Below are 10,173 nucleotides of genomic sequence, written 5' to 3' on the forward strand. Positions count from 1 at the left end.
ATTTGAGAATCAGTAATGTGTATTTTGCTTCTTCTCAACACAACCTAGATTTTAGTGAGGATTTCTATATTTCTGTAATATCATAGGTATAATCTAGTGATCAGTGCACAAGACTGGAAGTCTGGATTATATTCCTGGTTCTGACACTTAATTGCAATGATACCTTGGGCACTCGCTGGCTCATGTTCCCTAGACAATACTTATCTGCCATAAAGTAGTGTTCTGAGCCTTAATTATTTGTTTAATGCTTTGAAATCCATGGACGAAAGACACCATATAAGGATTATATAGGCTTGAATAGAGACTGGGAGTGGCTAAGTCATTATGCAAGGTAATCTATTTCCCCTTGTTTTTTCCTACCTACATCCCCCCTCTCACCCCCACCCTGTTCCTTAGACGTTCTTGTTAAATCCTGGATTTGTGCTGGAAATGGCCCACCTTGATTATTATACATATTGTAAGGAGAGTGATCACTTTAGATAAGCTATTACCAACAGGAGAGTGGGTTTGTGGAGGGGGTGGAGAGAAAACCTGGATTTGTGCTGGAAATGGCCCAACTTGATTATCATACACATTGTAAGGAGAGGTTTCAGAGTAACAACCGTGTTAGTCTGTATTCGCAAAAAGAAAAGGAGTACTTGGGGCACCTTAGAGACTAACTAATTTATTTGAGCATAAGCTTTCGTGAGCTACAGCTCACTTCATCGGATGCATACTGTGGAAAGTATAGAAGATCTTTTTATACACACAAAGCATGAAAAAATGGGTGTTTACCACTACAAAAGGTTTTCTCTCCCCCTACCCCACTCTCCTGCTGGTAATAGCTTATCTAAAGTGATCATTCACCATCACAGGGCCTAATAACATCAGCCACACTATCAGAGGCTCGTTCACCTGCACATCCACCAATGTGATATATGCCATCATGTGCCAGCAATGCCCCTCTGCCATGTACATTGGTCAAACTGGACAGTCTCTACGTAAAAGAATAAATGGACACAAATCAGATGTCAAAAATTATAACATTCATAAACCAGTCAGAGAACACTTCAATCTCTCTGGTCACGCGATTACAGACATGAAAGTTGTGATATTACAACAAAAAAACTTCAAAACCAGACTCCAGCGAGAGACTGTTGAATTGGAATTCATTTGCAAATTGGATACAATTAACTTAGGCTTGAATAGAGACTGGGAGTGGCTAAGTCATTATGCAAGGTAACCTATTTCCCCTTGTTTTTTCCCCACTTTCCCGCCTCCCCAGACGTTCTTGTTAAACCCTGGATTTGTACTGGAAATGGCCCAACTTGATTATCATACACATTGTAAGGAGAGGTTTCAGAGTAACAGCCGTGTTAGTCTGTATTCGCAAAAAGAAAAGGAGTACTTGTGGCACCTTAGAGACTAACCAATTTATTTGAGCATGAGCTTTCGTGAGCTCACTTCATCGGATGCATACCGTGGAAACTGCAGCAGACTTTATATACACACAGAGAATATGAAACAATACCTCCTCCCACCCCACTGTCCTGCTGGTAATAGCTTATCTAAAGTGATCATCAGGTTGGGCCATTTCCAGCACAAATCCAGGTTTTCTCACCCTTTAGATAAGCTATTACCAGCAGGAGAGTGGGGTGGGGGGAGAGAAAACCTTTGGTAGTGGTAAACACCCATTTTTCCATGGTTTGTGTGTATAAAAAGATCTTCTATACTTTCCACAGTATGCATCCGATGAAGTGAGCTGTAGCTCACGAACGCTCATGCTCAAATAAATTGGTTAGTCTCTAAGGTGCCCCAAGTCCTCCTTTTCTTTTTGCGAATACAGACGAACACGGCTGTTACTCTGAAACCTGTCATATAAGGATAAAGTATCGTTATATTAACCTTCACAAATCATCAAACAGTTGTTGAAGAGTACCTCCTACTAAATAATTTAAGTGTATTACTTTCGCCATGATCTATAGTACTTAATAAAAAAAAAAGGCACGCACTATATCCTCAGCTGCCGTAATTCATGGCCCCATGAATTTTTTGTAGATTAGCCTGGATTTGTCAGAAGTTAGAAATAAATATCAAGGGCCACAAATTTTTAAAGTGGAGGCAAAGCTCTGCGAATTAATCCAAAAACTGTACATGCAAGTTGTGCATGAGGAAAATTATAATATGTGAACTACCAATAAAAACATTTTCTGATTTAGTATATTTCCAGAAGCATGGCCTGAATTTTACAAGTGTTATGCAAACACAACTCCATATGAAATCAATGGGAGCTATACATGCTCAATACCTCTGAAAATTAGGCTTTTGCCTTTTAACGCACTCTTAGTATTTTTATATAAATTTTACTGTTCTTAGTTATTACTGTTGTTTTTACGCCATTGTATTTTATTTAATCTCTCATGACAGTATTTCTGTTATTTGTCTCTCAATTATTGATTTTATTTTTATAAATGTTATGTTAGATTCTCTTTCATATATTCCTTTACTCCCCATTATTTATTATTGTTATTTAGATAGTGGCAGTATTCCAAATGAGCTAAGGGTTCTCCAAACATCTGAGGTCCCATTTCTTGCCCTTAAGAGTCTACAGTGTAAAAAGACAAAGACAGACAAAAGTTGTGGAAAACAGACATGACATACAAGTAGAGCAAGCAGAGTGATAATAAGAACGAGTATTTTAGTTTGTTTAATTTAAATAACTCCATTCCCCCCTATAATTCAGCCATTTTATCATCTTCTCACACAAGTCCCAGCTTCATTTCCCGTGTCCCATGCCCTTCCCCCTAACATTCAACCTCCTCTCTACATATAGATGAGCAGTTCATTCACGAGGTAAAATAATAATTAATAATAATAAGAGAAGGTTTACTCACCTTGTGCGGTAACTGAGGTTCTTTGAGATGAGTGTCCCTGTGGGTGCTCCGCTCTTGGTGGGACGTACCAACACCTGGAGTGGAGCACTCACAGGGAAATTGCTTGAAGAAGAATAAAAAATACAAGAGATGAATTACTCAGCTAATTTCTTGTAAGGATTACTGAGAAAATGGGAATACAGGAGGGATTTAAATGAGGAGAGGTTGGTGACATTGTAGACTAGCTCAAGCAAGGTGTTCAATGTGTAGGGTGTAGCATTAGAAGGAACCCTGAAGACAGTTGTGCATGAACCAGGCAAATGGCGTAACTCTTACATATCATTAGGTCTTATCTTTTCATTTTGTCTTGCTGCCTTATTTCCCATTTTTATAAGATACCTCTGACTGTTATAGATACTGTGTTCCAGTGACATCTTCTTCCACAAATCCACTAGTGTTCATTCAAAACTGCAGGGATCCAATGAAGATGGAGACAGACATCTGGATTTTTGGCACACCTCAATTTGCCTTTTAAAATATTTAACTTGAGCCTATGTGTTTTTCTTATTAAAGAAATTAATGTGGGAATATTGGTAATTTATGGTGAATCCTAGAGACTCTAGCATTCTAATCAGAAGATTTCTCTTCTTCTCCTCTGGTAGTATTCTTCATCAACCAACCATCTCATGAGTTCCCAACTCTGCAGTGCCACAACACTGTAATCATAGATACGTGTTTTAGGTGGGTGTGACATTCCTCAGGATACAATCTGGACTGTTGAACAGCTCAATTCTCAACTGTCCCCTCAATTCTCCAATCTGGGGTGCCTTTTATGTTGCTTTGCTATGAGAGCAGCCACTCCTGGCTTGTTCACACACAACCTCTCATGAAATCAGTGCTCTAGCCAGTCACTCCTGAATTATATTGCAGGATGATCAGTGAATTTGCAGTCCCAGACTTGTCCCCAGAAATGTGCATCTTGTATTGCCCAGCAACCTCCTGGACAATACAGTGCATATAGAAAGTTTGCAATTTCACTAACAGAAAATGGTATGCACAAACCCTGTTATCGCAAATGGAGGTTCCCAAACACTTCAGTTCAAACGCACACTGGTTTAGTTAAAACAATAGAGCAGGTTTATTAACTATGGAAAAATAGATTTAAGTGATTACAAGTATCGATGCTTAAAAGTCAGAATTGGTTACAAAGAAATAAAAGGTAAAGGGAAACTAATTCCTAATTTAACAAGCTAAGTGAATTTAAAAGCAGAAGGTTTCTCTCACCAAATGCTTACAGCAGTCTGGCTGGATTCCTTCAGCCAGGACCACCACCCCCAGTTCATTGATGCTTCTTTTGTCTTTCAAATGTTTATCCGTGAGTAGAGATGAGGGAAGAGAGGTGATTTGTGTCCTCTGTTCCTCATTTTTATATCTTTTCCTCCTCTTTGAGAATAATTTCCAGCTGGGGTTCAGGCAACAGCCATTCTGTTTACACGGGAACCCTCCAGGTTTTCCATTGTCAAGATGTAAATTTCTCACTCACACCCTTTTTCCTGCCAAAGAATGGCTGCTTACCCAGATGATAGTCCATTTGATTGTTTTGACACATGGATGAGGCATCAGTTTGCCTTTTGTCTCTGAGGAACTGGTCTGGACTGCTTCCTCAGATTTGGAATATGCCTTAGTAACATCATAAAGTAGAATCTTATACTTTACACATATATTATACTTGCCACACATATTTTACCAGGACAATAATGATCAGTGAATTAGGAGTTTTCATAGAATCATAGAAGATAAGGGTTGGAAGAGACCTCAGGAGGTCATCTAGTCCAACCCCCTGCTCAACTCAGGACAAACCCCAACTAAATCATCCCAGTCAAGGCTTTGTCAAGCCTGACCTTAAAAACCTCTAAGGAAGAAGATTCCACCACCTCCCTAGTAACCCATTCCGGTGCTTTACCACTCTCCTGGGGAAAAGTTTTTCCTAATGTCCAACCTAAACCTCCTCCACTGCAACTTGAGACCATTACTCCTTGTTCTGTCATCTGCTACCACTGAGAACAGTTTAGATCCTTCCTCTTTGGAACCCCCTTTCAGGTAGTTGAAAGCAGTTATCAAATCCCCCTTCATTCTTCTCTTCCGCATACTAAACAATCCCAGTTTCCTCAGCCTCTCCTCATAAGTCATGTGATCCAGCCCCCTAATTATTTTTGTTGCCCTCTCCTGGATTCTTTCCAGTTTTTCCACATCCTTCTTGTAGTGTGGGGCCCAAAACTGGACACAGTACTCCAGATGAGGCCTCACCAACACCGAGTATTTACAAGGCAATTTTCCAGTTAAGATCACATAAATCATGTCCTAGTAACACAGATGTAATGGGCCTAAATTCTCCTTTCACACTAGGGTAAATCAGAAGTAACTCAGTTGAAGTCAGTGGAATTACAACACTCTAAAATTGGTATGAAAAGAGAATTAGGTCAAATGTGCATAGTTTAAAATATAATAACAGTGTTTGCTAAAAATGTATCTTTTAGCAAGAGGTAGGTCAAACCAATATCAAGAGGTGTGGTAAGGCATGGTATTACAACATTGTATTGCCCCAAAGACAAGTATTGTGGCATCTGTGGCACTTTGCTAAATTTTTGCTCATGTGCAAACTTAAAAGGCCTGTTTTTTTCTCTGTTTTCTAGCAGTTCATACCAACCCCAGAACTACTATTTCACTGATAATATGACACTATTTATTACACTAAATCTCAGCATTAAGATAAAAAGGTAACAGGTTTATTGAACATGTTTGGCTTTGCTAGTGGTCTGCTTAAAATGATCTAAAACTTCTAGAGCCTGATTTTCAGGTTTGACCTGGCTCTTTTGTGCTGGTGGAATGGCAAAAAAGGTCATATAGCCAGAGGATCTGACTACCTGGGAAATCTACAGATCTTCACCAACCCACTCCTGCAATTCCTGGCATATGGGGTACATTCAGGAGAAAGAGGAAGTGGCATCATTGTCTTTGATTATTCCTGACTGTTGGAATGGTACCTTTAGGATGTAGGTTAGAGAAACACTAAGACTGCTCTAATTTATGCCAAGCGCTGAACTGGCCCCCCAGCCAGCCTCCAAATCGTGTTCCTGGTAAGGTGGCATAAAGTCTCCTGTGCCCCATCCTTAGGTCCTGTAGTGAGCACAACTAAACAGATTCCACTGTTGGGATCCTAAGGTACTGTATTCCAGCATGTTTTGTTTTTGTTTTATTATTTTCAGCACTGTGTGCTAGTGAAACCTGTTTAGTGAAAAATCGAGTGTATTCAAGGTTTGGATACTAACTTTCCTACAGCTTCTTCATAGATCAATACAGAAGGTGTAATCCTGATTCCTAGCCTCACTGAAGTCAATGGCAAAACTTTCATTGACTTCAACCAGGCCAAGATCTCACTTAGAGTCCAAGCATGTCGACAGTCCTCAGTTTATACAGCTAAGAGTTTAGAAACTATACATAAAAATATCCAGAAAGGAGGTTCCTTTCCCAGGGAAATCAGTGAAGTAGTTTTGAAGATGAATTTCTAATACTAATAAAGAAAATGTAATAGGCCATTGTATGCACCTGTTAGATTGTATCTTGTATCATGATCAATACAAAAGAAAATGATATTTTCTTGATTACTCATTCAAGCAGGAAATGAGGTCTCTTACCTGCAAATTGAGATGTTTCCTAAGTAATTGGATAGCGTTTGTACATCTTCAATTTTTGATGTTATTGAGTAGTTTATGGCATTTACTAAGATGTTTTATCCTAATCATTTTTTGATGGGATAAAATACCACTATTACAAGATGGAACATTTTCCTGAAAGAAGAAACCATTTAACAAAATAGATTCTGAATTACAATTACTGGTCAGTGATACATATACTGTACAATACAGCTGCAAGAAATATTTAAAATATCAACCCGGAATTAACTATATGAATTATTCAAAAATGTTTAATTGTAGTGGTTTCCCTTCTTCTTTTAACCCGAAAAAGGCTCTGGCAGAAATGACTTTAGTGCTACAAAACATTTTTGTAAAGACATATCTGTTGCAGAATTACAGAATTTTTAAAATGTTCTAAATATGATTCTAAAACAGAACTGATTTAGGAGCATAGTTAGTGAAATGGTAAACAAAAGTTAATGCAATATTGGTCTCCTCTGTGGTGTGTTAGATGAGAAAACTGGAAAATTTACTGTTCATCTGTCCTAGAAAGCATTTAAGGCAACATTTTCTAAAATGTCCACTAATTTTGGTTGCTTTAATTTCTGGTTGCTCAATCTGAGACACCTCAGGCTAGATTTTCAGAGGTGTTGAGCACCTTGCATAAATTTTTCAAAGCACCTAAATAATGTAGAGACAGATTTTCAAAGGTATTTACGTGCCAAAGGAAGCAGATAAGTACCTAGTTGGATTTTCAAAAGCATCTAAGCAGGTTAGGCACCTAACTCCATGGAAGTTAGACACCTAACCCATTTAGGTGCTTTTGAAAATCCCACTTAGGTGCTTTTGAATTTTTTACTCCACATACCCTAGTAACGATATTTGGACCTGTGGGTGCTCCACATTTCTGAGAATCAGGCTTTAGCCTTCTCAGGTTTAGCACCCAAAATTAGTGAAGACTTGAAAATATTGACCCTAACATCTGTATTTTGTGGTGGTTAATTATGTGCTAGATTGTGCCTGTAAGTAGAAGCCTGTGTAAGGTGTGGCATGTAGCCACAAAATCCCAGGAAGAGCCCAGGGATCTCTTCTTCCTCTTTTTACTAGGAGAGAAATAATCCATTAGACCCTCTACAAGGTGTATAGAGGACTCCCTCCTCCACTTCTCCCTGCCGCACACTCCTTGCTACCTCACTCATGGGCAAAATAGTCGCTTGGTCTTCCCCAGACACCTGGAGCAAAAATTTGTGGTGGGGGTGGGGTAGGGAAGGCCATAGGCCAGTCTATGTTTATGTGGAAGGGTCTTACTCCTCCTCACTAGTAAGAAGCAAATCCATCTCCCTCACTTGCAGCTGTGGATTGCTCTTTTGGGCAGAATCTTCGTGGTTCTGCTCTGCAAGGATGGGGTGTGGGGCTTAGGCACTGAGCAATTCCTATGGAGAGCCCAGCTGCATGTACATTCTGTATAAAACATTGCACTGGGGCAGGGGAATGGGTAGGCTGAAGGATCCCATTACACAGATTCTCCCATGTAAGAACTCAAGGAGGTACTCTAGCCATAGGGCTACAGTAGTCTCATTGGAAAGGCTCCATAGCTTGAGGAAAGGAGGAGGATTGATTCTTTCACTCCCTATTCCTCTGTAGCTAACTCAGGGTTGGCCTCTAAATGTAAATATGTAACTTTCCACACAACAGGTTTTTAATAAATGCTTAGTTGAAATTAAGGTTAGGCAGTTAAGTCCCTGATCATATACAAGAGTCCATTATAATGTTGCTAGGTAAAGATTTTAAATCTGTTTTGCTATATGACACTAGGAATTTGAGTAAACATAGCATATATTGTGTGTTGCATTTTGCAACTATGTTCAAACCAAAAAACTGGGATACAAGACTCTTTTTCTCATCCCCCTTCCCCTGCCCTGCTGTTAAGTATATATTAATCTTTCCATCCCCACTTTATTCTCCTGCCATTGCTATTTAGTATTGTTCACTGTCCTTCCAACAGTAGATCCTGCTCTCTTCTGGATTCTTAATTCCCCTGTATCCTTACTGAGTGTATACAATTCCTACCTTATTTCTTGCTCCTGTTGTCTGTAACCTCTTTAATTTTTATGTATGTTTTTCTACCTCACTCCAGGTCTCCTCTGTCTTTCCCAAACATCCTCCTCCAAGTTTCTTCTATATGGATATAGGGCCTTCTACAGAAAAATACAGTTATAAGATATTTTTAGTCTGCATGTTACAAAGTTTTCATCTGCATGGGATATTCATGGGATACTCAGAGAAGAGTAAATTGTGTAAATTTTGTTCCATCCTGGGCCTCTGTAGATAGGAAGTATGAAGCTGAGAAAAGATCCTCACTTCATGATACCACTGCAATGAATACTGCCACCCAAGCAGACATGGGGCATATGAAAAACTTGCACAGTGTTTGCAGTGTTCACGATCTCTTGACCATTCAAAGTCAAAGCAAAATAGCCTTGAGATATCATTGAGGGCAACAGCTGAGTAGGATTTAACAACAACAAAATAGACAATTGTGTAGATAATGAGAACATCTACAGTTATATCACATAGGATTAAAAATAGCTCTAGATGCTTCAAAACACCTCCAACTGACAGGGATGAGGAAGAAATCTCCCCGATAGGCAATTTATTCTACAATAACTGTAGGGGGTTTTGCATCTTAGTAAAGCAGACGGTACTGAACCACTGATCTGATTGATTATAAAAATTGTATGTTGAGAAGAGATTATTTTGATTACAAAATAATACTACTTCAATTCTCTGTTGTGCTGTACAGAATTGGATAGTTATGGGTCATGATGAATTATATAATTTAGTCAAAGAAAATTAGAGAACTGCTAGATGTGACACTAAATTATAATCCACAATTTCACACACAGTTCAGTTCTACATCCAGAATTCAGTTTTCATATTTTTTGAAGTTGAGAAAAAGCTTATTTTCATATCAGGTCATACAGAACACACTAGATTGTGAAATTAGGTCAACAAGCAGACTAGAATATGTGCAGTCATAACAGATGAGACCAAGAACTCTAGCAAAAATGTTTACCTATTTTCTGCAACATTAAGGACAAAAATCTATACGAGTTTTTTGTATTTTTCATGCCAAACAATTTAACATTAGCCACTGAAATCTCTTTGAAAGACCAATAGAAGACTCTAGTATCTTGCTAGAACCCTGCTTAATGGCGGGGCGAATAGACTGCTACCGCTCTGCTGGGTTGAAGGCCAGAGCCCAGATTGTTTAGGGCCCTACCCCACCTGAAGGCTGCGGCCTTGTGAGAACCGCTAATTCCCCCCCTTTTTTTCTTTACTTGTAAAAGACTCTAACAGATCAAACTGCAAGGAGGTGTGGCCTTCCCCAGAGGTGGAGGTGGAGGGATGGACATGCAAGCTTACACACTGAAACCTATATTTTGAGAGGTGGTGTTCCTTATTTTCTGGGTGCGGGGTGGGGGGAGGGATCTGGATGTACAGGGGCTTGTTGGGCAGTTCTGGGTGCAACGGTAATGGGACTCTGCAGGGGGATCCAAGGTGAAGGTGGTTAGGGCTCAGCGGGATGGATGTCTGAGTCTGTGAGGGGATAGAATTTGGTGTGG

The sequence above is a fragment of the Lepidochelys kempii genome, chromosome 6 (genome assembly GCF_965140265.1).
Source record: "Lepidochelys kempii isolate rLepKem1 chromosome 6, rLepKem1.hap2, whole genome shotgun sequence".
Taxonomy (NCBI): Eukaryota; Metazoa; Chordata; order Testudines; family Cheloniidae; genus Lepidochelys; species Lepidochelys kempii.